Source organism: Glossina fuscipes, unplaced genomic scaffold (assembly GCF_014805625.2).
Source record: "Glossina fuscipes isolate IAEA_lab_2018 unplaced genomic scaffold, Yale_Gfus_2 86, whole genome shotgun sequence".
NCBI lineage: Eukaryota > Metazoa > Arthropoda > Insecta > Diptera > Glossinidae > Glossina > Glossina fuscipes.
In genome coordinates, this window is record NW_023998440.1 from 401,151 (window position 1) to 416,157 (window position 15,007).

General features: G+C 33.5%; 1 protein-coding gene across 2 annotated transcripts in view; it reads left to right on the forward strand.

Moving 5' to 3' along the window:
* LOC119638274 (semaphorin-1A) overlaps positions 1-15,007 on the forward strand; it is a 48,797-nt gene that overhangs the window by 819 nt on the left and 32,971 nt on the right. Inside the window, exon 1 of one of the 2 annotated variants that reach the window (XM_038034966.1) lies at positions 414-748. The exons of the other annotated variant lie outside the window; for it this stretch is intronic. The gene's annotated coding sequence lies outside the window, so the exon portion shown is untranslated. Of the gene's footprint in view, positions 1-413; positions 749-15,007 lie in introns of those variants that run through there. 2 annotated transcript variants of the gene reach the window in all.

A 15,007-nucleotide genomic window follows, 5' to 3' on the forward strand; every position in this document is an offset into this window, starting at 1 on the left:
TATATATATATATATATATATATATATATATATATATATATATATATGTATGTATATACAGGTGTGCGTGTGTATACATGCATTTGTGTTGTGCCAGTGTATGTACACATTCATGTTGTTACTGTCTTTTAGAGATAGTCCGCTAACAAAAAATGTTAATAAGGTGGAAGAATAAGAAAAAAAGGCTATTATAACGACAACAAAACATGAGCAAGACATAAAATAGGAAAAGATAAAGCTAAACTGGTCTACCCCTCATCCACCACCGCTAACCAAATGAAGCTACAGGTGTATTTAGACTTTGGCCTTATTTCATATTCCAAACCAAAACCAATTGATTAGATCGTCGCCATTAATACTTTAAAGGCATGAAAAGAAAAAACCATTTGAAAATCTGTTAACTTGTATTTACACTTCACGCCTGGCGCTTTATTTCCCCCCTCTTTCTAGTCAGAAACAGAATTTGTTAGACGTCTTAAAGTCTATCTTGTTTAAATGAGTACTATACACTATACTCTTGTTTACGTATATAGTTAAGTCAAGTAAAGTCTTTGCATATGTATGTAAGACTTTGCGTATGTATCTATACAAAAGAACGATTTATTCGAGTTATTGCTGTTGAGATTACTGCTTGTTTTGCGCGGCTTTAAGTTTGACAAGTTTTTTAAAATTAAAAAAAATATATATCTTTACATACTTCATTTTCAAAGCGTTTCTGTAATTATACGCCTTCGTAGGTGAATGTTTGGTAAGTTAGGCAAAAAAATAATTAAATCTGGAAGACGGGAAAAACTCCCATTTCATTGATTCTGTTTGCACATGAACATAAGATTTAACATTAACCGTTTCTATTGATCGACTCAATAGTTTTTAGGCAACTTCATAAATAAGTGCCAGTATATACGAATGAATGTTAAGATATGACATTAACTGATGTTATCTCTATTGATTGAATGAATACCACGTACGCGTGTCCCGTGTGTGCGTATAAGTGCAACATAACCCAAAAAAAAGCAATCAAAATTCTATTTGTATGTGTGTAAACATTAATCTCATCATCATCATTATCAATATCAAGCAACGCAAAGAAAAAAAAAACAAAAGACAGAAACCACCGCCAAAAAAAAAAAACATCAAAATCATACGAAGGGATTGTAAACAATCGCATAGAAAGGAGTAAACGGACTCGAACGAGGCAGTTCGGCTCCGTTCGTTCGTTTAAGTATATAATAAACTAAAAGCATAAAAACATATGGAAATTAGTAACAAGATATTTTATACAAAAAAAACTTATTTCAAATTAATAAAAACGTTACAAGTGATGCAAAGGACTAACACTTAAGATGATTTATACGAAAATTTATATTTAACGCGGTGTTTAACAAATGAATGCATTATTAATCGCTATAAGAATGGAAAATAAGAAAAATAGTTTCTCTCTCCCCCTCCTTCTCTTTTACATACGTATATGTTCGTGGCTTATCAATGTTTATTTGTTTATGCTTCAAGGATTTTGATCAACTTCTGAACTCATTTATAATATATATAATATATTTGTACACATACGTATATATATATTTAAAAAACCGACAAAGAGCGCACAAAAGAAAATAGAAATAAATCAGTATTGTTTTGTTTGATTTGATATACAAGACATATCTTTGAAACTGCAGTACAACAGTCAACGGACCAACACACTGGTGAGCTCAAAGCATTATTTTAATTACGCGATTTATAGCAGTTTTCCTAAGACTTTTATAAGAAGTCGGTAAAAGTCAGTTTTTGATTACCAATCAGACATAAAGATTTTTTTCTATTGTGTTTATGTACTTTGAAAAATATTGAGCCCACAAAAGCGACATAGTAAAATCTAAATGGCGAAACGGTAGACAAAATTGTAATCTGGATTAGAAGAACTGATTGACTGTTAAGCCGAAAAAGGCATAAAACCTATACGTCAATAAAATCTGTACGACATCACAAGCAAATAGCAGCACTTGCCCATGTTTGTCCATTGGTAACTGCTCACTATAATTTCATTCACCCTAGACACTTGTTGACGATCATTAAAATGAATTGAAAGTAGAAAAACTTGAAATTCGGACTTTGATTTTATATTTATTCTGCAAAAGCACCAAGCAAACTAAAAACGATTTGGACGGGACGGGACGGCTGCACTATCATTTATTACGGCGAAATTTTCTATAGTTGTAACGAGTCACGTCCACACTAACTTGGGTGACAGTAAACTTAGTTCGGAAATTTTTCACACAACTGGCGTATAAAAAATAATATAATTATAAAAATTTGTACTTCATTGAGGATATAAATTTTCAAAAACATTAACAAATAGCAAGTACAAACGCTATGATGCTTACTCTGACTTTTTTGCGAATGGTGAGGACCTTAATCCAAATATATTGAAAAACTCTTCTTCATTTTCACTTTCATTTTGGATTCACTGTCAGAACTATTTTTAAATTCGATGTGATAGCAAAGATCTAATCAAAAAAATTCCACCGGTACGCGCCTACATTACGTGAATCCACATGGAAAAACCTTCCAAACAAGCTAAACATATTCAAATTCTGATTTTCGAAACCATTTCTACGGTTTATGCTTACATACCAAATTTCCAGATTTTAATGAAAATAGTTCCGAAAAGCAGGATTTGAATTTGCTCGACTTGCTTGAAAGCTTTTTTTATACAGATTCATGAGGTATTAGTAAAAATATTTCCTAATTTGTACGTAATAGGCTTCTAAGCCCAATTATACATACCTTTATCCTAACCAATTAATACGCTACGGCTTTTACAGAACTCTGTGAACAGTGTTGATAAATGTCTCTGCTAATTAAATTCGAATTTATCCCCACACCCGTTTCCGGAACATCAGTCATCCACCGTCAATAAAAAATTGAACACTGGAAAACTTGCATAAGTAAGTTTCCCATACTTTGGAAACCCTATTAATAATATTCCTGTGGATAAATTTCCCAGATATATTAGGTAGTCCGGAAATTTCTTGCGGGGTTTCACTAAGAGAAAAAAATTTGGTTTTATATATAAGGAGTACACTTGTTTTTTCGAAAATGAATTAAGGTTTTCCGCAAGTTCACGAATGGTTATGTGTGGATCTGCTCCAATTATAAAGCAAAAGACTTATGTCCATTTAAAACATCTTGTTTTGTCAATAGCTGCCATGGCTTGCGTGCTTCTGATGACTTGCTCCGCATTTAAGTTTTTCAACTATTTTAACCATTTTTCCGCGTTTTCGAACACTACCTGTGTACTTCCGCGTGCAGATTTTTAACGGGGTGAGTGTCAACAACAAATAAACAGATGAATATCTAACTCGATTTTACATTAAAGATTGATCGAGCATGTACTTTGGAAACATAGAAAACGTAGGAAAGAATGAAAAAAGCAATATGATCCTGTTTAACAGGATAGGGAAAAGAAAACAATAAGCAAACCATATGGATATTTTGAGTATTTCATAAAAAGGAAAAAATCGAACGTTTTTTATATTTGCTTTATGTGACTTTCATTTCACACGCAAAGTGTTCGTGTTTATTTCCACACTTACCAACGGTAGGTGTGTAAAATTTATTACACAACCAACATAACATTTATTTTCTCATCTGTTAGTTATGTTTAACGAGCTCTAAATGAACTAAGAAATTAATTGAGCCGAATAAATATTAATGGACAATTCGCTCGTTACTCTTAGTCGGTAGAAAAGAAGTTATCAACGAACCTTATTTACGCCCATCCCCGAAGGATGGAGATATATTTGTTTTGTCAAAACGTTTGCAAAACTCAGGAATAAGCTTCAAATATCCCATTAAGTACATACGTTTTTGATCAGCAGCAAATTGTGAATCGATTTAAAGATGTCCGTCTGTCCATCTGTGTAATGTCTGGCCGCAAACACGAAGCTACCCACTTCAAATCTGGCAAAAACATTGAAAGCTCTTCCCCGCAAGTTGGTATTGCAATTGGATCAAATCGGCGGAAATACGCGCCCATAGTACCACATAAGCTGAGACCCCTCAGTTCTTAAAAGGAAAAAAAATATTTTTTTTCTCATTACTCACAAGTTACAACAAATATGAAAATATTTATATAAAGTATCGTGCAGCACATGTACAAGATGAAGAAATCAATGGCGTCTAATGTCGTAGTATGTCAAAATTTGATTTTTTTTGTCAAGAAGCAAGCGTTCAAGAATCGCATTAAGTATATACATTGTTGACCAGTGCCAAATCAATATATCTGTCCATCTATGTGATATGTGCTAAATAATTCTCTGCTCGAAAAAATAAAGCTATTTGCTTCACAAATGACAAAAGCATTGGAAGTTGTTGCACGCAAGTTGATATTGAAAATGGGAAAAATTGGTCAATGGGCAGATATACAGTGAAATTTAAACGGAATGTTGATCTTGGACTGCAGTAGACGCATTATAAAAATTTCCATCCATATTTTATAAAAATGGAAATACTTAGTTGCACTTATTCATTATATTGTTACGGAAGTCCCAAATCTAGTTGATTCCAGCTAAGTCATTTTCTAAAATAATAAATTCCTTAAAGAAAAAAGAAACCAGATGTACATTCGCGAGGCCTCATGCAGCTGCAGGCCGATGAAAACGGTTACCAAAAAAAAGCAGGTTACCGAATTAAAAATCAAGTCATAAAATTAGGTACTAGTAATATGATGGCAAAAATTTGTAAATAGAGCATTTGAAAAGCAAAAGGAGTAGAAAAAAATATTTGAGTTAAGCAGTCGAAAGTATTGCCAAGAAAATAAATTGTGAATAATCTTACATTTAAGGAATATAATTGTAAATAAAAGAGCTTTGAACTTTATTTTTCTTGGACAAGATATCCACGATCCAGTGATACGGACTGTATGTTAATAACAGTATTATAGAGTAGGAAAATTTAGTTTTTCCGTTTTTTTAGTCTTTCAGTCAGGAAAATCGGTCAGTCATTGCTTGCAATATGCGATACATAATAGATAGTGTGGTATGAAATCCAAAAGGTGTGATGTTCTTTTTTGTATAGATATGCAAATGTGTTATATAAAATATATATAAATTATTTTTACAATATATTCCCTTGTACGTATATAGAAGCAACAGCTCACATCTAATGATGAAATAATTGAGGGAAACTATAGGGCTAAGGAAAGTATATGAACGTTAGGCTGAAATTCTCATTACAATATAAAGCAGATATCGAGACGATTACATTTAGGACGTCATCAGCATATCCACGAGTGATACAAATCAAAATGTATGTTGTGCAAGATTGTGCGCCTGTAACAATTTCTCTAATAAAAGAAAAAACAAGCGTCGAGGTCATAGCAAACAAAAACAAAAGCGGACAAGACCGTATCTTCTCCAAAACCTTTGGAAAATTTGTAGGTGTTCATTTTCGCTAACGGGAAAATTTTTACCACAGATATGGACAGATACACAGGCGGACTTGCTTGAGTGCATTTTAAATTTGAAACCGATCAGAGTTTATATACTTTATGGGGTTTTTGAAACTTGCTGCTGTGCGGCTGTGAAACTATGACACACTATAAAATGGATTCAAGTTTACTATTTTTGTAGAAGCATGACAGCTTTTCCCATAGAAGTCGTTCATAAGCAATCACCAAAAAACCAATTTTTAATTCGATTTGAAAAACAGAGCTATTCTTAGCTTTTGGGGTGCTGTGGGCGTGCCCTTCAACCGATTTAGCCAATTTTCGATATCAACTTGCATGTAAGACAATGATTCCAATGTTTCTGCCAAATTTGGAGTGGATAGCTTGATTTTTGTGGCCAGCAGAATGTCTGCAACGATGGACAGACGGACATGCCTAAATAGTTTAATTAACAATTTGATGCTGATCATGTCTCTGAAGTTCGCTTCTCTGCCAAGGCGTTGACAAAATGAATACATCCCTCATCCCTTGGTGATTGGTATAAAAAGGAGTCCATTTGATACCGGTCCCTCATCGGCTTTTCAATAACTTTTTCTCCAGCAAGTAAATATAACGAGTGAGTTCTCTATTATTATTCATTCTCCTTGATTGTATCATAACACACAGTTTCCATCTTATAGAGTTTACCTGAACATTACCTCAATTTTTTGTAATGAAAGTTACGAGAGAGTATAAACTCCATCCTCAGTGGCAATTACTCTGTAAGAGGTTAACTTTATGTATATGTATAAATATAGCATTAGACAGCATTCAATGAAGAATTAAGCAGATATGCTTTATGATTCTGGTCTACTCTTTCCTTTGCTGGAATACAAGAAATTTAATACATTCTAAAATGGAAAGTTTTACTAGTGTGGCTCTAAGAAGTCGGTAACGTGATATTGCGGTCAGCAATTATAGCGATAACTTTAAATTTCTGCAAATTTAATTAAGTAGAAAAAGTTGCAATAACAATTCAGAACTCATTGTTAAGATTTTTGCTACGAAAAACAAGCCAGAAATTTATTATAATCAGGTTGAAGCTAATTTTATAATTACACAAGCATCTCAGTCTATAAATTCTACATATAACTGCTCGTTATTTAAGGGGCTGCTTTGGCTTTAAAGAGAGAAAAGCACACTTTCTCTAGTTTTTTTTTGAGAATATAACAAAAGAATTATTTTCTTCAAACTTTCACGTATGTAAAAATATTTAAAGAATTTTTGATAACAGGTTCATTTAAAACTTAGAAAATTTGGTCGTTGACATGTGATTTTCGATGATTTCTCAGAAAACAGGGCCCTAGCGTTGGATAGGATATGAAATGATGATAACCGAATAGCATTGACTCAAAAATAATATTTATAGGTTTAAAATTTAATAAAAAGAAGAGAAACCATCACCGTTGTCCCAAAAAGACTAAATAAAGGAAAAAGTACTTTATAACATTGAGGGAACGCAGCTTATTTTTTTTTCCAGATGCACAAACGAACAGAGAGACAATCCGAATTTGAAACTGGCAAGGATTTTGTATACCTTATGGGGTTTTTGAATCTTACATCAGTGCGTTGTAGAGGCATCGAAAAAAAATTAAATTTTTATACACTATAATATTAGGTAGGCGTGGTCACTTTTTCCATTTTGTACACGCATCGGCCGTGGAATATGCCTTATACAGTTATGAATATGCCTTTATACAGTTATCCGCTATAGGTTATGAGTAATGAGCAAAAAACAAACTTTTAATTCCATTTGAAAAACAGAGATATTCTGAGCTTAAGCGGTACTATGGACGTGTCCTTCAACTGTTTGGCCAATTTTCGATGTCAGGCTGCGTGCGAGAAATTCCAATACTTCTGTCAAATTTGAAGTGAATAGCTTCAGTTTTCTACGCAGGAGAATGTTTGCAACAAACACCTCATCCTTCGATGATAGGTATAAAAAATTAGACCACCCCTTAATAGGAGTGCACGATGATTTTTTGATTCATATTTCTAGGCAAACCAAGAACCCTTATATAACGGAAGTAGTGTAGACTGTAGATGTAATAAAATTAAATTAGCCGCCCCTTTCCGTTTGTATTGCAAGCAGCAAGTAATTGCTTCAAGAACTGCTTACATATTGGCCGGAAAAACAGTGATACACTTTTTTTCTCTTTGCATTTATAGATTTGTTAAAGTGATTGACAGGAGTTAGCTAACACGTAAAATGTTATTTGTCTTTCCGGCCACTCTGTTGAGTTAAAGTGCTTACTTCATGTAGATTATATCAGTGAGTCCGGACAGCAAAGTAAATGTTGATTACGTTACTTACTTACGATGGAAAAATAGAAATATACGTAGTTACGTTATTCCGTCCATTATATTGCACTCGAAAACCAACATAATATACGATAAATTATAACATATATATTTATAAAATATATTATTATTATTATTATTATTATTATAAATTTAGCCGGAGAATAAATTCTAAGACTAAAGTCTTAAAGCAGTTCTAAGGCTTTCGGCTTTATTAAAAACTCTACCCCATTTGAGATTTGAACCCACGACCATTGAGTAGCTAGTCGAGACTCTTGCCTACTCGGCCACTCAGGCGGATGTGTATAAAATATAAAAAGATGCTTAGTGGACTTACCGATGTTATCATAAAAAATTAGTTAACATTAGTATCTTGGATTCGGCTTTGGAAATCTTGTAAGATAATGACTTGAAATTGATTCCGGTAAATGCGTCTAGAGTAAGTATACAACAGTATTAAAAACGCACTGGTTTGCGTTTATAATATTGGACATTGCCTATTGGTATATTGAAGGCGCAATTGTATAATACAAGGAAAGCAATTATTCATCTTTTAATATGATAATGCTTTACATGAGAGTTCTCTAACGTGGTTGTTGCATAGGTCAGGTAAACTTTTGTATGTTCAGTCAATGTCAAATGCAGTCAACCCTTCTATAACTCAGTTTTCATATAATGCGAAGCCAAAGTTCCTGTACTTAGAACTGTATACAATTTTTTTTTCAATTTCCTATCAAATGCTTGTTTTATTTAAGCTCAGATTCCTAAGCACAGCATCCAATCATAGGCGATTGGGCAGTTTCAAAGACTTTATACATGCGAAAAAATTAATTCGATTAATCCATTAATCGACAAAGTCTCCTTCTTGAATTTCTTTCACTAGACTATAAACAATTGCTTGAAAATACCGTTTGGGTTTGATAATATTCTTTCATCATTTAAGTTATTTACTTTAATGAATATTTGTCCATTGCGAACAAGCTATGTCTATTTATGCCTTGCACAGTTTGGGGCATGCGGTGTACTAGATTTGTATAAAAAGAAGGATTTTAGATAGGCTAGATAGGCTCACTTTTCATTACATCAATACTCACAACTTACAGCCAGTGGGCTGTCGCATAAAACGATTCGAAAAACTTACGATTACGATCGAATTAGAAAGTTTGTAAAAGTGAATTCATAATAGTGTTCGCCCTTAAGCCACGTTACATACGTTAGCGTATGTAATTTTTTCGAAACATCTCAACTCAAATATCTTAAGAGTACAAGAAGGACAGATAAGCTTAGCGAGTTTGATTCGATCGTCAATAGTAGGCGGGTCAATCTCAAGTTCCTTTTGACGTTGCATATATCCGCATTATATCCGTATTATACACTTGTGCCACAGTTGTGTAGGATATGGAAACAAAAAGCAGAGATACATTTGGAGAGAACATTGCTTTCCGGTGATAGCGATTAATGCTAATTGTAAGGTACTAAAAGTGGATTAAGAGTGGGTGTAGTCGAACCAGTTCGCCATATAATACAAAGCGATTAAAACTAAAACTTTAACTACAATAAACCGTCAAATCCCATACGTGGCGTAAATTTCTCATTTTGAAATCCAGTAAATATCTTTTGCATTGCACTGACAATGGTTTCGTAATGAAAAAGTGTATTTTCAATAAAATTTTTTACATTTTCAAATGTCAAACATCGATACGTTTTAAATACATCTACACAGACTTAATGACGCACAAAAACTGGTTACTTGAAGATGCACCAATCAATTGAAGGCTTGGCGTACTTTTGCTTTTACTTAAAATAAACATTTAAATAATAAATTGTGTTGTTGCGTAAATTTTGTTTTTTTTTTCTTTTGAAAATTATTTTATCGCTTGGCTCTCGGTCTTAAATTGGTCAAGGTCAGTACTAAGGTATTGTGGAGCATTGCGCATATAAAAATTTACATATATATATATATATATATATATGCATGGTACATGCTAGTAAGTGTGTGTAAGGCATATCTAACGGAAGTAAAATAAAAAGATTCTAAAGTGCACGAGCACTTAAAAGCCGGAAATTATATTAGACGTTCAGTTCAGTTGGGCGGTAATACTTGTGTGCATACGCGCGCGCACTAGTAACAAGCAATAGGTTATTACATAAACTTTATGTGAAAACTGTGCATATTCTCTGAGTGTAACCATAAAAAAGTAAAACACATATAATTTCTTTTGCTATAATCAATCTTGATGTAATCATGTCTTCGCAGGCAATCAATAGACGGAAATTTCATTTGTAAATACCGTAAATAACATGTTTTCCATGTGTGCGAGTATGAAATTAAATACCGTTAATTAAAGTCTAATTATTGCTAAACTTGAAAAGAGAAAAAATCAACAATAATTCGTACGGTACTGCGTTTAAAGAAGAAAGAAAAGCTTTTTCTTATTTGAATTTTATTCATTAGTTACGAATATTAGTTTTCTACTCATCATTAAGTTTTCTTTGTGCACAATTCCATCTTTCCTCTTTCTTCTCGTCTATGCTGCTGTGTATGTTTTATGATGCAAAGTAGGAAAAAAAAAGGTAGGCACAAACTTATGCACGAATACATTATTTGCATAGAACAGGTCTTTGTGATGTTATGACTCGGCTTATGGATGTACATATATGTGCGCTGCTGCTGTTGTTGTGTAGGTAGAAGCAACAAGAGCGATTACATATTGGGCTGGCAAGGAAGTAATTTGTTTTTTTTGTTTGTAGAAAGAAAAAACTTAAATCATTTTATTTGATTAATTTTTGTCTATCTGTCGCAGTAGCTGAGTGAGCAACAGGTCTCGACTAACAACTCAATGGTCGTGCGTTCAATATTTAAGTAGAGCCGTTAACCTTAGGTGTTTATGCTTTAAAGCGAAAGTGTACCTCTTTAAGAAGTATTGGAAACATCGAAAAAAAAAAGTATATGAGAAGACGCTTGGTAATACATCGCACAAAGAACGGATAACCGCAGCTGAAGTAACTTTCCATACAAAAGACTCTTGACGTTTTCCTTTGTCCAAGGACAAATATGTGAATATCTTAACCTTTTAAGTACGTAGCGTTGTAGATCTACATTGTGTAATTTGATGTGAAGTGGAAGCTGAATGTAGACAATTGGCAACAATATGCATTTAAGCGTTAATTTACTTTTGGGCCTCTTGAAAATAGTTTAAGAAGACAACAAATTCGAAATTCCATCAAACTGAGAGCGCAGTCGTGTTCTCGATTCAAACCAAGTCTATGATTAAATTTTCTACGATTTCAAGTGTTCTTGGGAATATGCCCGCATGAATAGTCGTGCACGTTCCAATCTTATGTAAGATACAACTTATTCAGTCGATAGAAAAGTAATACGTACCGATTTCTTCCCTCATTTCTCTCTAACGGTCACCGTATTACACGAATAGGGAAAATCTCCGGAGTGGTTGCCTACATTAAATGAAAAAGAACAATGATGTAAATAAATTGCTAAAACTATTGTTTTAGTTTAACAATCATGCTTGTTCTTCGTCTTAATCCATAATCTTTAGTTTAGTTTTCTCTTCAATTTACATTTGAGTTATGGCTATAGCTAGCCCGCTTGTCGTCTTGTGTTGCCTCAGCATAAATATCTTCTTTGATTTCTTCTATATCCAGTTTCCGTGACCGCTTATTTTCGCACCGACTTTTTGTTTCGTTTTTCTCACTCACACGCATTACTGAAAATCTTGTAGAAGAGCACAAGAAAACGATGCATTCCTGTGAAATTTCGGCACATCATTCAGAAGGAATTCCAGAAGTAAATTTTCTTAAATCAATGTTCATGTGTGTGCAATCTCTTAGGTGACTGTTGTGAAGCAGCCCCCGAAATCTTTATGCGGAATTCTAAAATATTCGACCTATTAACATCAGAACGACGAACTTTTCATATATATTGAGTGCGACGAATTGACAGATTGACAAGCTTTTTTATAAAATCGCCACCGTCGCAAATATTAAGGAAGAGAGTCAAAAATCGTTCCGTAAGTTTCCCGAATGACTAAGAAGATAAAGTTAAAAATAAGCATGATCTGCCTACGTTAGAGTAAAAGAACAAATTCGGAGAAATGCGACAAATTTCGGCCTGGTTTCGTTAGTAGCTTATGATCTTAATCCACGAAAAAGTTGAGAATAAAATATTCGCCAAAATGATGTAAAGATTCTGTTGAAGAATGCCGGTACCGAGAGCTCACAATTAAAAAAAGCTTTCGTTTAAATTAAGCCATCTCTTTACTTTTCCTATAATTATCCCGAAAGGCAAAAGATTCGTGTTATTTTGAATTTTTTCAATTTCTGGGAAAATTGTCAACCGAGAAATTAAGTCAATTTGAGTCATTCTGTGGTAAATCGGACAAGAAAATTATCCAAAATCTATGCTGATAATAGTTTCGCAGAATACGTTTGAAGTCTAAATGCAAAAAGGACATACGATAAAAAATACATACATACAAAAAAGTTGCTTGTTTATGTGAGAAAACCGAAAATGCTATCTTGCTAAGCTAATATATACGTTATATGGCTGCTTTAAAGGCTGATATCCCTCCCGATACCTATCCACATCCTATAGGTAGTATCGATGATGCCAAACAAACACATACAAACATTGTATAATGATTTGATAAGCAAGTTAAAGTTAAAACATTAATTGGGTTACATACAAGCAAACAGGCATATAGACGAATGAACATATGTCTGATATACTCGATTCAGAAAAAAAGTACGCAAAGTCAAACACGAAAAGCAATAAAAAAAGCGTATTTAAAAAAAAATTGCTTGAATAATCAAGTAAGTGAGAAAGTTAGTCTGTCAGATGTGTGTGGACATGGATGACTGCTTTCTGGTGTACACTCATTGCAAAGAGGAAAAAAATAAGAGATGTAAAGAAAGAAGAAAACTTGCACTTAGGACGGAAGTTGTGGATATTATATACAAGTACCTATATACACATATATATATAACAATACATATACACAGAGTATATGCAAATGTATCCGATAGATGAGTAATCATCGTATTTGTAAGTTAAACTTACTACACAAATTATTTAATGAATAACTTATTGTATGAATGAAATTTATAGTAAATTAAAAATTATACCAAAAATTAGTCGTTTTCGCTAAGTAAGCGTAACGTCATCATGAATAGAAGATAGAGAGTAGATGTTATAAAGTTATTCGCTTTCATAAATAAATATTAAGCAGCTGAAATCAAGAGATATGTATATCTATGCATTCTTTGAATATTTTTTTTTTCTTTCTCTTTTATAATATCTGTCGTGTTTTGTGAAAGTCAGACAGCATCGTTTTATGAAATGTTTTTTGATAGCCTATCAAAAACAGAAAAGAGAAAAGAAACGCAGAGGGGCGTCTTCTATGTTCTAACGTATAATTGACCCAATTGATTGCTTTTCGTTTTTACTAAATTTCATTGATTTATTAGATTTCTCCCGCATAGATATCTCTGAATTGTTATCAAGAAGGCATCGCGCTGCAACAGAAATTAGTTTTCGAAGTGTTAGAATCATTAATTCGCGACTCCATTCCACGCAGAAAGAAAATCTGTCTCGTGATTTTACAATAACAATTACACAGAAGACGTTGGGTATTAAGAAGAGGAAGTGATATTTTGTCATATTTTGTTGGCGAAGATTTCAATCCGCTTTTGGGAAAACATTCACCTGAATGTGGCTTTTCCAGCATAAAAAGTGGTTTCAAGAATTTTATGAAAAGCTATCCATCCCCTGAATTTGAATAAAATAATTACTCAGCGAGTCACGTTTGTCTTCTAACGAGTCTGAGATGTCAGCACTTTAACTATATATAAACTTATATTACTGTTATCCTACCATTGTAGGATCGGGGTAGGCTCATTTTTTTTTCCATAGTATATGTAACACACAAAAGGAAGCTTTAAAGACCTTATATATTCTCGACCAGCGTGAAATTCTGAATTCATTTAGCTATGTGTGTCCGTTTGTGTGTCTGCGTGGTGTGTTTTTTGTGGCACTCTCCTGGTGGCAAAAATTAAGATATCGAGTTCAAACTTGATAGAAACATTGAAAGTCTTTGCCCGCAAGTTGATATTGAAAATGGGTCAATTTGTCAGAGCAGCAGCCCGCAGTGGAGCATGAACTGAACGCAACTCCGATTTATGTTAACAAAAACTTGTGGCTGTTTGAAGGTTATACAGCTAGAAGGCTGAAATTTTCCACTTTTTCTTTGCGAAACTACTACGTTGAAAAATGACAAAAATCGGTCACGCCCACACAAAGTTGCAAGCGAGTAAATGACCTTTTTCCCATTTTTGATGTTTTATGCTTACTTATCATAAGGCATGCAAGGCAGAATGTTTAAAATTATTTTGTACACTCCTCAAATGAAGAGATATCTGCCTAAAGATGAGTTAATTCTAAAATGAATATGATAGACACTGCGAACTAGTGGATTAATTTTTTCTTCATAATACCTGCGATGTGGGTATCAAAAAAAACATAGCGGTGGGTATGCCCCCGCTGAATATAACTTTCTTACTTGTTATTATTATTAATGTTATTAATAAAGCCAGAAAAATTGATTCTAAAACTCAAGCCTTAAAGCACTAGCGTCCGGCTATCGGCTTTATGGACAAGTCTACCGCACCTGACCCTCCATCCATAAATGCAGTTGTTATCGAGAGAAACTTTACTTTTTTGCATTGTATGTAGACTTTATTGAGCTAATAAATATATTTTATATATATAGGGTACATTAAGTGTGCGCGAATATATGCAACCTAGAGGAATTAACCTCATCTGTCCGTCTATCCATTTTGCTTTCTTCTGTTCAGACCCCAATTTTGAGAATATTTCGATGAAATGTGGTAAACTAATGTGGTTTGGCTTGAGGTGGATTGCTATTGAAAATGATTCGAACGGGACCAATTTTTCAACTTTTTCTGTAAGGAGATGTAGTGTATTTTGTGGCGAACCGCGGAAAAGTATAGTCTTTTTACTTGCTGTACATATTAGTGCAAGGTTTACATAGCACTCAAAAGCGCGGACATGTTGTTGCTTCTTACTTTTGGAGTAAATGCACTCAAAATAATTCAGCGGAGCTACTTGACCAATAAACAAGGTTCTTCTGCTTGAGAAATCTACAACTTCTTCTCATCTCTTCTCATCAATTATGTTGTTATTATTTT